This window comes from Oryctolagus cuniculus, chromosome 10 (assembly GCF_964237555.1).
Source record: "Oryctolagus cuniculus chromosome 10, mOryCun1.1, whole genome shotgun sequence".
Lineage (NCBI taxonomy): Eukaryota > Metazoa > Chordata > Mammalia > Lagomorpha > Leporidae > Oryctolagus > Oryctolagus cuniculus.
In genome coordinates this window covers 19,271,442-19,285,538 of record NC_091441.1, presented here as the reverse complement: position 1 = coordinate 19,285,538, position 14,097 = coordinate 19,271,442, and positions in this window count along the sequence as shown.

The following is a 14,097-nucleotide window of genomic DNA, read 5'->3' as shown; positions in this document are numbered from 1 at the left end:
CCTCTCTGCCTCTTCCCTCTCTGTGTAACTCTTTCAAATAAATAAGTAAATCTTTTAAAAAAGACAAGCGACGTATCCATTAGGTCTGCCGTTGCCTCCTCCCCACCAATAAATATAATAGCTCATTTACTGAGTACTTTGCAAAGTACCAGGAAACATAGTATCTCATTTAATCCTTAGGACAACTTTACCAGGGAGATGTCATTATTTTCTTGGAATCTAAACCTCAGAAAGGTTAAGAAACTTCCCCAAGATCACACAGCTCCCAAGTAGCAACCTCAGGAGTCTAACTCCAGTATCTGTTTCTAGAAGCTGTTGTATGGCCTAAACAGCTTGGCAGCTGGGGCCAGTGCTGTGGCACAGCAGGTCAAGCCGCTGCCTGCAGTGCCAGCATCCACATGGGCGTGGGTTCCAGCTGCTCCACTTCTGATCCAGGTCACTACTAACGTGCCTGGGAAAGCGGCAGAGGATGGCCCAAGTCCTTGGCCCCTGCACCCATGTGGAAGACCAGGAAGAAGCTCCTGGCTCCTGGCTATGGCCTGGCCCAGCTCTAGTCATTGTGGCCATTTAGGGAGTGAACCAGTGGATGGAAGATACCTCCCCCATCACTCTCCCCCCTCTCTGTGGCTCTGCCTTTCAACTAAAATGAAAATAAATCTTTTTTGAAAAGTGTAGCAGCTGTGCAAATGAAGTATGGCTGAAATCTGTTGTTTATGCAAGCTTTCTGTCTATGCAAAGTAGCTATGTCTTTTTTTTTTCAAAGATTTTTATTTTTTGAAAGGCAGAGCTACAAGAGGGGGAAGGAGAGAGAGAGAGAGAGAGAGATCTTTCACCTGCTAGTTCACTCCCCAAATGGCCACAGTGACGAAGGCTGTGCCAGGTGGAAGCCAGGAGCCTGGAACTCCATTTGGGCCTCTTGTGTGTGTGGCAGGAACTTTTCTGGGTCTCCCACCTGGGTGCAGGGGCCCAAGCACTTTGGCCACCTTCCAAGGCTTTCCCAGGCCATCAGCAGAGACTTCAATTAGAAGTGGAGCAGCTGGGACACGAACCAGTGCCCATATGATATATATATGACATATATGACATATATATGATATATATATGACTTATCATACGATAAGTCATAGTGATGATGTTACTAAAACAATGCAAGAACACATACACCACTGTGGCAAAACAGCCGGCCTATTTCACCCCAAACAGTGGGAACATTGTCTTCTCTGTTGTACCTGTCCCTGCTGCCGGGAGGTCAGCTCCTGGTGGGTGGGGATCTGGGCTGTGTTTTTAAACTTCTGCTTCTGCAGCGTCTATGAAAATGCTCCATGCATGGGTAGAGTCCCGTAAGTGGCTGTTGAAGACAAGGGGAAAGGTGGAGGGAGGGACGAAGGAAAGATGGGTGGGAAGGAAGCAAGGAGGGAACCCCGGGCTAGAACTGGAGTGGGAGTTAGGAAGCTTCTCTCCCTGCCTCAGTCCCCAGCCCACTCAGAATTACTGGAAAAGGAGCTGTGTGCAGAGAGGTAAAGGGGCAGCCAGCGGGCAGCAGGTCTCTGCCTCTCATTCCCTCTTCCTTGGTGGTAGTGATGGTGGAAGAGAGGGAAGAGTGTGGAGAATAGCTTGGGTTCTACACTGATCCTCACCCTCAGCACTGTGGACATTTGTGGCCAGAAATCTTCTGCTGTGGGTGCGGAGCTGTGTGTTGTCAGACGATGAGCAACATCTCTGACCCTCACCCACTCGATGCCAGCAGCATTGCCTCACTGGAGCTGTGATGACCGAAATTATCTCTAGACACCGCCAAACGTCCCAGCGGGGTGAGGGTGGGGTAGAGCGGGGCCAGTGCGGCTACACAAGATTGGCCAAGGGTGAGAACCCCTGGGCTAGAAGATCATGTAACGACTGGCCACCAGCTAGTCAAGGGGTATGGAAAATGCCAGCGCTCAGACACAAGTGGGGGACAGTTCAGGCTCTCAGAGCCATGGCAGACACCAAGGGGACAACAGGCATCGTGGCTCTGCTGTGGCTCCAAGCTACACAAGCAGAGGAACATTCATCACCGCGATGACTCCGGAAATGAATGTTCTCCTGGTCTGTCTGCCATTCCAGGTACGAAGTTAAGAAATTTAATAAGAAAATTGATCTCTACGCACATGGTGAAAGAGAATCTAATGAGCAGCCAGCCAGGAGATTCAAAAGCCTCCAATTATTTTCCCTAATATAGGCACAACCATTTCGGAACGCAATTACGGACTTAAAGCCCCACAGGGGAATTCAGTGGAAATCATTTAAACATTTATTTGATGTGAAACCTCTGACCCAAGCAATTCATAGAGCAATTAAAGGAGGAGGGCCTGGGACGGTTGACGGTAATGTAGTTTGGGGTTCTGTTGACAAATGGTCAGTACAAATAATGATTGGTGGCAACTGAAATTAGATCCAAATGTGAATAATATGCAAGAAACATCCCGTAAGGCTGGAGACCGGAAACCGTAACATCCAATATGCAGTGCTCGTTAACAAACGGGAGCAAAAGGCAAATTTGACTTCACTTACATTTGCAGATCATGCAGAATGAGTAAGAAGTGGTAAACACCGAAGATAAATTAGAGCTAAAATTATCAAAGGACCTGGATAGGAGAGAGCCTTGGTCAGAACTCAGTCATGTGAAATTTCACATGAGAAGGGAAAATCTCCCACACTTAGGGCTGGTTACACGTGAAGGACTGAGTAATCACACAGCACACGCAAGCGAGAGGCTGGGTGGTGTTGGATCAGCCCAGGGGAAAACTTGGTATTCCTCCAACATACCTTGGAAGGTTGGCTTAGTAACTTAGCAGATTGTGTTTTTAAGGAGGTTTTGCAACAGGGGAGACAGGAAGTAGCAGATGCAAACCTGCTGTTCCTACAATCCTGGCTCAGAGGCATAGAGTTTTGCTACAGGAAAATGAAAATGCTGGTGAAGTCAACATCCTAGTATGGCTACAGGGTGGTTCAGAACATTGCACACCCTCATTCTATCATCACCATCATCATCGTCGCTATTTATTTATTTACTTATTTATTTTGACAGGCAGAGTTAGACAGTGAGAGAGAGACAGAGAGAAAGGCCTTCCTTCCGTTGGTTCACCTCCCAAATGGCTGCTACCGCCGGCATACTGCGTCGATCCGAAGCCAGGAGCCAGGTGCTTCCTCCTGGTTTCCCATGTGGGTGCAGGGCCCAAGAACCTGGGCCATCCTCCACTGCCTTCCCGGGCCACAGCAGAGAGCTGGACTGGAAGAGGAGCAACCAGGACAGAATCCGGTGCTCCACATAAACAAGTCTAGTATCTGCTAACACTAACCGATAGAATAAATAAAGGGGAGAGTGATCCAACATGGGAAGTGAGATACTCAGCAGACTCATAGAATGGCGGATGTCCTAAATAGCACTCTGGCCTCAGAATCAGCCCTAAAGGCACTCGGATCTGGCTGAAAAGCCCATGAGAGTATTTCAGGCATGGAAAGCCAAGACACTCTGGCAAAAAGATCTCTGTGAGTGAGATCCCAGTGGAAAGAACAGGTCTTCAAAGAGGGAGGTGCCTTTCTCTGAAGGGAGGAGAGAACCTCCACTTTGACTATGACCGTGTCTAAACAAGATAAGAGTCGGAGAACTCAAGGGGCTTCCATAGCCTTGGAAACTCATGACTGGTGCATAGGGAGATTACTGATGCCATAAACAGGAGTGTCAATTTGTAAAGTCAACAACAGGAGTCACTGTGCACTTACTCCTCATGTAGGATCTCTGTCCTTAATGTGCTGTACACTGAGGCTTAATGCTATAACGAGTACTCAAACAGTATATTTCACTTTGTGTTTCTATGGGGGTGCAAACGATTGAAATCTTTACTTAATGTACACTAAACTGATCTTCTGTAAAAAAAAAAAAAAATTATCAATTCCCAACTTGACTCTCACTGGGATTAAACATGACAATAGGTCTGATCTGATTTCATCATCATTTAAAAAAAAATCATCTATTATTTTTCACTTTATGTTTCTGTGTGGGAGCAAACTGTTGAAATCCTTACTTAAGGTGTACTAAGCTGATCTTCTGTATATTAATATAATCGAAAATGAATCTTGATGTGAATGGAAGGGGAGAGGGAGTGGGAAAGGGGAGGGTTGTGGGTGGGAGGGACGGTATGGGGGGGGGAAGCCATTGTAACCCATGAGTCGTACTTTGGAAATTTATATTCATTAAATAAAAGATAAAAAAAAAAAAAAAGAATCCGGTGCTCCAACTGGGATTAGAACCCAGGGTGCCGGCGCCGCAGGCTCACTACTAGGCTAATCCTCCACCTAGCAGTGTCAGCACACCTGGTTCTAGTCCCGGTCAGGGCACCGGATTCTGTCCCAGTTGCCCCTCTTCCAGGCCAGCTCTCTGCTGTGGCCCGGGAGTGCAGTGGAGGATGGCCCAAGTGCTTGGGCCCTGCACCCCATGGGAGACCAGGAGAAGCACCTGGCTCCTGCCTTCGGATCAGCGCAGTGTGCCGGCTACAGCGCGCCAGCCACGGTGGCCATTGGAGGGTGAACCAACGGCAAAGGAAGACCTTTCTCTCTGTCTCTCTCTCTCTCACTGTCCACTCTGCCTGTCAAAACAAAAACAAAAACAAAAAACTTTATTTTGCTTTAAGAAGTCTTCACAACCACCAGGTATTATTATCCATATTTTACAAATAAAGACATGGAGAGGGTAAGTGTTTTGTCCAAGATCAACAGTAAATGGCAGAGAATAGATTGTCAATGTGTATCCTTCAGGACACAAACCGTAGCTGAAGGAACCTGAAAGAAAACCTAGGATGTTCCTAGCAGATTTGAGAAGTGGTGAATTCAGTTTGTAGACAAACTTGACCCTAGGCAAAAAGACTGACATTTGCCTTTGATCTGCTCCAATCTTCCTTTTCAGAACCTTCCTATGGTGTCTGCGAATTTATTTGACTCAAACAAGTAGGGGTTTATCTGTCACGGGTCCTCTGGGGGCACAGATACTAGTGATGAGTTCCCATTTCGACAGTGTCAGGGCTGAAGTCTGTGTATTTGCTCACGTAGCAGGTGGCTGCCGGAGCTCCATGGACCGACCTCCACACTCCAGACGGGAAGAAGGTGAAGGGCCGTGCCATCTGTAGCTCACTTCTTTAGCAGGAAGGCACAGGCTTGCCCAGCACCCACTGCTGACTTCCGTTTAGGTCTCATCGCTCACAACAAGATCAGGTGGGCACTCTGGGGAGCCTAGGGAAGTAGGAGACAGGATTGTGCCTGGGCCTGGGGCTCTGTTTGCCAGGAAGAAAGTAGAAGTGATGGGGCCGGCGCTGTGGTGTCGTGGGTTAACACCCTGGCCTGAAGTGCTGGCATCCCATATGGGTGCCGATTCAAGACCTGGCTGCTCCTCTTTCAATCCAGCTCTCTGCTGTGGCCTGGGAAAGCAGTGGAAGATGCCCAAGTCCTTGGGCCCCTGCACCTGTGTGGGAGACCGGGGAAAGCTCCTGGCTTCTGGCTCCAGATCGGCACAGCTCCAGCCATTGTGGCCAATTGGGGAGTGAACCAGCGGATGGAAGATCTCTCTCTCTTCTTCTCTTCTTCTCTTCTTCTCTTCTTCTCTCTCTCTGCCTCTCCTCTCCGTGTAACTCTTTCAAATAAATAAATAAAATCTTTAAAAAAAAAAAAAAGAAAGTGGAAGTGGGAACTAGGTAAGCTCCTGACATATCTATCCCAACCTCCTTTCCGCCCCTCTTCAACCAACCTGATTCCCACAGTATCCTGATCCGAGCAGCTGACACGTTTGAGCTAAAGCATGAGCCAGCAGGCAGCTGAGATGTGTCTGTTCCTGTTGTCCGTGTCCGGCTGAGTGTGTCAAAAGCCACTGCAATCACAAACCTGTAGAAGTGGGTTCCGGAGGGGAGCACCTACGGAAGCGGTCAGGTATCCCTGGGGGAGGGGCACACCAGGCTTTCCTGTGTGGTCAGCAGTCAGAATCCGATGTGTTCCCAAATATGGAAGAATGCCTTGATGGGTTCTCCACACAGCGGCGCGGGCCTTGGAATCCAGATAGCTTTTAAGAATATAATTAAACAGGTAAATACCATGCGATCAAGAAATCCCATTCTTAGGGATTTACCCCAGAGAAATGTAAACATTTGCTGACAGAAACATGTGAATGTGCACATCCACTTTATTCATTTTAGCCAACAAACAAAAATAAGACAAAACAAAAACCTACCAAAAAAAAAAAAAAAAAGCTGGAAACAACCCAAATACCCCTCAGACGGAGACTGAGAAAACAAATCCGGGGACAGCCACGCAGTAGAACTCTCCATCAGAAGAAAGGAGCAGACATCGTTTGCAGGGCAGACAGACAACCCCTCAAAAGCATATGGTGAATGAAAGATACCAGATGCAAAAGACTACACACTGTACTCCAGCATTTATGTGAAGTTCTAGAGGAGACAAAAATGATCGGAGTAGCAAAGCTTGCCAGTGACTTGCTAAAGCTGGGGACTATCTGAGGTGACGGGAATGTTCAGTTACTTTGATTGCAGTAGTTATTCATGAAGGATACCCTTTACATGAGTGCATTTTAATATGCGTAATGTGCGAATTGTGTCTCCTTAAAGTTGGCTTATATTTTTAAAACTCCTGTCCGTGACTCGATTTTCATGTTTTTTCTTTTCACTTCCTTTATTCCTAGTCACATTCCTTCTGGAAAATTCTGATTTTGTTTTGTCCCAGTTCCAGGGAAAGTGGTATTTGGTCAATACCTAGAGGAAATGCAGAATGTTTTACGGTTGCATTGTCAGCAGCTCTGTCAACCGGATTGTATGATGGTTAATTTTATGTGTCACTGGCTAAGCTATGGTACCCAGGTATTTGGCCAAATGTTATTCTACATGTTTCTGTGAAGGTATTTTTTAAAGATGACATTGATATTTAAATCAGTAAACTTTGAATAAAGCAGATTACTGCCTGTGACGTGAGTCGGCCTTGTTCAATCAGCTTAATAGAAAGAGATGAACTTTTCCAAGCAAGAAGGAGTTCTGCCAGCAAAGAGCTTCTGGACTTGCTCTGTAATTGTTCCCTGGACTCTGGCCTGCTGGCCCTTCCTGCACATTTTACACCTGTCAAGCCTCCACTATCACTGGAGCCAATGTCTTAAAATAAATCTCTTTTTCCATTGATAGACAGACAGATGATAGGTAGACAGATGGACGCATCCTGTTGGTTGTCTTCCTCTGGAGAGTTCTAATGCAGACAGGCAAATGCTGTGGACTTGAAGAGTGGTGAAGCTGTGAGCCCTCCATGTACAAGTTGTCACTCAAGGGTTGAGCTTGAAGGGAGGGGCTTAAAAGGAGGGGTCTGCACCACACTTCTGAAGTTCCAATGCCAGCTGCTGGGCCATGGAACAACACTGATATTTTCCAAGACAATAAAATCATCTACTCATCACTAAAAGATTAAATGAGATTTCAATAAAAAGGAATTCTCACTTTACAATAAATGATATTTTTTAAGATTTATTTATTTATTTGAAAGGTAGAGTTGGGGAGGGAGGAGGGGAGGGACCTTCCATCTGCCAGTTCACTCCCCAATGGCCAGGGCTGGGCCAGGCCCAAGCCAGAAGCCAGGAGCTTCCTGCGAGTCTCTGATATGAGTGACAGGGGCCCAAGCACTTGGGCCATCTGCTGCTGCTTTCCCAGGTGCATTGGTAGGGCGGTAGAGCAGAAATGGAGCAGCAGGGACTCAAACCAGTGCCTGTATGGGATGCTGGCATCCCAGGCAGCAGCTTTACCCGCTACACCAAATCACTGGTCCCCATAAATGATATTTATAGTACTAGGGGTTGACTTCCTGAGGGTCACCCAGAACTAAATCTCCCAATTTCTGGAGCAAGAGTGTGCCCCTGCTTTGTCTTAGATGCCAGCTGAAGGGGACCACTCTGCCTGGAGGCTTAAGAGGGTCAATGCTAGCGTAAACTTCAATTAAAATTTCAATTTTGGTGGGAAGAAAGATCACACTATTATAATATGACAATAAAACTGTGATAGGTAGTTTTAAGTAGCTTTCCAATAACTCATCTGAGCTGATCTTATTCTCTTTATCACCGGAGTCAGCAGGCCAGGATTCACAACAGGTGACACCCCATGACCACCCATGACACCCCATGACACCCATGACACCCCATGACACCCATGATACCCCATGACACCCATGACACCCCATGACACCCATGACACCCCATGACACCTATACACCCATGACACCCATGACACCCACGACACCACTTGGCTGTTAGGACCATCCCCTTCCTGAGCCTCACCAGTGGCCGTGCAGGGAGGCTCCTGTGGACTCTGCCCTCACAGATACCCTCATTTCCGCCTTAATGTAATAAACGGGTCTGAATACCTGGGTGCTACAATGCTAGGCACTGTCAAGAGGGAGAATAAGAGAGATAGATGAACGGATCTTGATTTGATATAATCGAATCAGATTAAACTAATGGCATTTCAGAGATTTTTCTGAATAATTTTTCTTCTTAGGAAATTGCTGCTAAACTTGGTTGCAACTTTGCCTGGAGAGAAGGGAGAAGCCATGGCCAGGAGAGGCCAGGTAGCAGGGAGGGGGTGTGGTCTGGGGGTAATTATACTTCATGCTCACGCAGTCAGCTCTTTCCATGAAGTTTACATTCATAGGCTTCTGAGGGTTCGTCCTGACACCCCGGAAGATGAGAATAGCCTCTGTAGAAGCGTCCTTAGAAGAGGCAGCCAGAGTTGCTCAGCCCCAGAAACATGGCAGCCCTGCTACGGTGCCATCATCTCTGCTCCCTCTCTCTGCCATCTGACAAAGGATTGAGTCCTCGCCTCCCTGTGTCTGAGGAGTCAGTCCAATATGTGGAGGCGCCCACCCTCTCAGGCGGGGGTGATCTGGAGGATGCACTGGTTTTCATTTTCTCAGGCTTGGGTCTCGCTAGTGACATAATAATGCAGCTGTAGAAAGTTCTGGAAAATGGGCTCCTTGTTCACCAGATCTATTGATCAATGACAAGTTCCCCTGGGAGTGATCTAAGGAAGTTCTTTTGGGATCACCCTCAGTACCCCTTCTCTCTCAACTTCAAAGGGGGATTAGTCACACTGGGCGACTGTTCAGAATGAAGGGGTCAGAATGGGGGAGGGGACAGGCAACTGTGCCCCGTGAGCAGCTGCTGATGGCACAGGGCACAGACTGCAGAGAAGGCCAGAGGCAGGTAGGGGAGTAAGCATCTGCGGGGGCGGGGGGCCCTTTATAAGGACCAAAGCCTGGGTCCAGTAGGAATGCATGATGGGAAGAAGCTGGAGAGATTCATGTACGCATTAGATGCACACAGTCTAAGGGAGAGTCTTCTAAAGTCAGTGTCTCCAAAGCTATGAATGGGTGAGTTCTCTGGCACTGGAGATGCTCAAGTGTGGGCAGAAGGAGCATTTGGTGAGGACATAGTTAAAGAGGATGAGCAGTCAGATGAGGCCAGTGGGACCCAACTGGGGGCCTCTCCATCTGGAAGGGGATATTCGGCAACAGGTATTTTGGTTCTCACAACGGGGGGGGGGGGGTGCTACTGACATTTAGAGGTTTGTCCAACACCCTGCAATACACAGGACAGCCCTCATAACCAGGACTCATGCACCCCCAAGATGGGAGTGCTAGGTTGAGAAACGCTGGATTGCATACACTGCAAGCTTGAACCCAGGGCAGTCTCCTCCCTCGATCTGTCTGGTCACTCAGAGCACTGTGGAAGGCAATCATGCTAGGAAGATCTAGATTTCAGAAGGGATTATGCAGTATCCTGGTCAAACTGATGGATCTCAGACATGTTTGAAGCTTCAGACACTGTGGTCTACATTTTGGAACATGGGCCATGCCTGCTGTAGCCCAGTCTATGAGCCTGCTATTATTCCTAAAGCAAAGTGTATGTCCCCACCACTTCACTTCCGCCTGCTTCCACATAAGTTGGAAGGTGCTGGCTCCAGTCTTAAGGCAGGGTAGATGGGGATGGAGGATAGAAGAAACCAGAACGCAGACAGGCCTGCAATGACGACTCAACACGAAGCCTCTCAAAATCCCCCACATCTCTGCCACATTTATCTCTTCATGTGCTTTTAACACATTGCTCCTGGGTGGTGAAGCTGTCAAAGCTCAGCGAAGTCCAAACACAAAGAAACTCCTTCTCAGCAGATTTTCCGCACTCAGAGGTGTGGGCTTGGTTCTTGGCTCTGCTAATTGCCATCTGGGGCAGTGGGCAAGTGATGTAAGCTCCCTGTGACTCAGTTTCCTCATCCGTAACACGGGATAAATGACCCTGACTTCATGGGACAGCTGTGACGATCCCTTGAGTACACACATGATGCCCCCGCACACCCCTGGTATATAACAGATACTCACTGAGTGGAAACAGTAACTGTATGGTCACCTCCTTGGGAGACTTAAGTAGCTCATGGTGTTGATTCGGGCATTGAAGGAGAAAATGATGGCCTCTCAAGGTGGTTTTGTGGCACATCAGGAAAGGGTGTTACCTGTGACGCCGGCATCCCATGTGAGCAACGGTTCCAGTCCTGGCTGCTTCCCTTCCCATCCAGCTCCCTGCTAATGCACCTAGGAAAAGCAGTGGAAGATGGCCCAAGTGCTTGGGCTCCTGCCACCCATGTGGGAGACCTGAATGGAGTTCCTGGCTCTTGGCTTCTGCCTGGTCCAGTCCCAGCTGTTGCATCTATTTTGGAAGTAAACCAGCAGATGGAACCTCTCTCTCCGTCTCTCCCTCTCTCTATATATAATTCTACCTTTCACATAAAAAAGTAAATCTAAAAAAAGAAAAGAACGTAAAATGATATCATCTTGAAACTCACGATCTGGTGCTGGCATTGTGGTATAGCAGGTTAAGTATCCACCTGTATTGCCGGCATCCCCTATGGGAGCTGGTTCAAGTCCTGGCTGCTCCACTTCCCATCCAGCTCACTTCTAATGTTCCTGGGGAAGTGGCTGAGGATGGCCCAAGTGCTTGGGCCCTTGTACCCACGTGGGAGACCCAGATGAAGATCTTGGCTTCTTACTTCAGCCTGGCCCAGCCTTAGCCAGTGTGGCCATTTGGGGAGTGAACTAGTGGATGAAGGTCTTTCCTCCTTTCTCTGTAATTCTGCCTTTCAAATAAATAAATAAGTCTTAAGAAAAAGAAAAAGAAACTCATGATCTAACAAAGATAGAGCTTGCCCTACTGAGTTCTCTACTATCATTAATGAAAACAAAGTACCAGTTAGCAAATAGATACACATGATCTCATCACCCCTCCTAACACCTAGGGAGGGAGGTGTTTCCAACTCAGCCTGCAGATAAAGAAATGGAGGTGCAGATGCTAAGCCACTGGCCCCAGGTCATACAACAGCTCCAAAATGACATAGCTGGCACTGGAGCCCAGGTAGGCAGCCTGGCCCCTAGGCTCCCCCACTCCCCTTCCCAGCCTGCTTCCCCCACTCCAGTCTGGACCTGGGAATCTTGGGGGTGCCTCACTGCTGTAAAGTCTGCCCTAGTGTCCACCAGCTTTCATTGCTATAGTGAAATACTTGAGATAGGCTCACTTGGTAAAGAAAAGAGATTCACTTAGCTCATAGTTTCAGAGGTGAAAGGGCATGGCACTGGCATTGGTTCAGCTCCAAGGAGGGCCTTCGGGGCTCTGCATCTTCATGGGGATGGCAATGGGTGCAGTATGTGACAGGTGGGGCCAGGATCACACCTGGAAGCCAGAGAGGGTCTAGGAGGGGCGGGGCTCAGGCTTTTATGACTATCTGCTCAGAGAACTAGTGTGTCCCATGAGAAACACCTTCATCCTGCTGAAGGGCACTCCCCCACTGACCAAGGATTCCCACCAGGTCCCACTTCGAGAAGATTCCATAGCACCTCCCTATACTGGCACCTGGGGACCAAGCTCCCAACAGTGGCCTCTTGGGGGACATAGCACATTGGCACCAGCCTATAAACAACCAGTCATAGTCTAAGGCATTCCCCCCACCAAGCTGTAAGGGTACTTCAAAAAATTTATTGCTCAAGCTGACTTACCTCAAACGGTAGAGTTAGAAACATACCAGGGGATTCCAATTCAATCCCATCAAGGTGGCATGTACCAATGCCATCTCACTAATCCCGGTGATCAATTTCTGCTCACAACTGTTCATAATGATAGGACTAAGAGCCAAAGGGAGCACATAAACAAGACTAGTGTCTGCAAATACTAGCTGATAGAATAAAAAAGGAAGAGAACGATCCAACATGGGAAGCAAGATACACAGCAGACTCATAGAATGGCAGATGTCTTAAACAGCATTCTGGCCTCAGAATCAGCCCTTAAGGCATTTGGATCTGGCTGAAAAGCCCATGAGAGTATTAAAGGCATGGAAAACCAAAACACTCTGGCAAAACAAACAAACAAACAAACAAAACCCTACATGAAAGATCTCCATGAGTGAGATCCCAGTGAAAAGAACAGGAACAGGTCATCAAAGGAGGAGGTACCTTTCTCTGAAGGGAGGAGAGAACTTCCACTTTGACTACGACCTTGTCTAAATATGATCAGAGTTGGTGAACTCAAAAGGCTTCCAAAGCCTTGGCGACTCATGACAAGAGCCTAGGGTGATTACTGATGCCATAAACAAGAGTGTCAATTTGTTAAGTCAACAACAGGAGTCACTGTGCTCTTACTCCTCATGTAGGATCTCTGTCCTTAATGTGCTGTACATTGTGATTTAATGCTATAACTAGTACTCAAACAGTATTTTTCACTTTGTGTTTCTATGTGGGTGCAAACTGTTGAAATCTTTACTTAATATATGCTAAACTGATCTTCTGTATATAAAGAGAATTGACAATGAATCTTGATGTGAATGGAAGGGGGGAGGGAGAGGGAAAGGAGAGGGTTGCAGGTGGGAGGGAAGTTATTGGGGGGGGGGAAGCCATTGTAATCCATAAGCTGTACTTTGGAAATTTATATTCATTAAATAAAAGTTAAAAAAAATTTCATGGAAAATGCCTATTGTGGAAAAATCACACATGGATTCCAAAATTTTGGACCCAAATCAACTTATCTTTTCATTCTCCAAATGCCTGAGTCTGGTTTTGGTAGCTTCTCAGTTGTCTATCAAATGCCATTGATTCTGTCTTCAGCAGGGATGCAGTCCGAGCCAGGTATGCAACTGAACACCAGGACTACAGTCCCCAACCTCTCTTGCAGTTACTGTGACCCTGTGGCTGGCTTTTTACCCGTGGCGTGTGAGCGGCAGAGACAAGTGTTAGTCAGACTGGATATTAAAGGAGCGGACGGACCCCTCTCCAGTTTTCCCTTCCTGTGGCCTGGCCCTACAGACAAGACATGCAGGTCCCCCATGTAGGCAGCAGAGGCCAAAGTACTTGGACCATCTTCTGCTGCTTTCCCAGGCGCTTCAGCAGGGAGCCGGATTACAAGCAGGGTAGCAGGGACTAGGGTGTCCCAAGCAGTGGCTCAGTGCTACACTCAACATCCAACCCTTCGGGGAGGATTTTAAAAGGCACCAAGCGAGGACATGCACCCATTGAGGCTCCCTCATTCCAGCTGAATCAAACAGGTCACGCTCTCTTCTCCAGCTGGTAGCAACTCATCATCTTAGCTGACTGGGGACTAGGCTCAGCCCCCGTGCATGTGCACAATTCTCCTCTGTAGAGTCCCCTCTTCGTGCCTAGGACCGGGGCACACATGGTGGCTGCAGCCTGAACAAGACCGACACAGATGCTGTCCCTAAGGGGTGCCAAGGAAAGTCACGGGGTTGAATGCTAGTCTAGGGGCAGAAAGCCTGTTGGCTGGGGTACCTACAGCAAGAGCAGACCTGAACAGAGGAGCCCAGATACCTGCTGGTCCTGACTATAGAGCTCTCTCTACCGTGGTTTTCCCCTCTTTCTCACATAGGCGGAAACCTCATCGGAAAGATTCTGAGATCATCTTGGTTGAACTAAGGGAAGGGTATTTTTTCTACTACTCAGCCTGGAGAGAGAAGGCATTTAGACCTGAGCCTTCCTTAG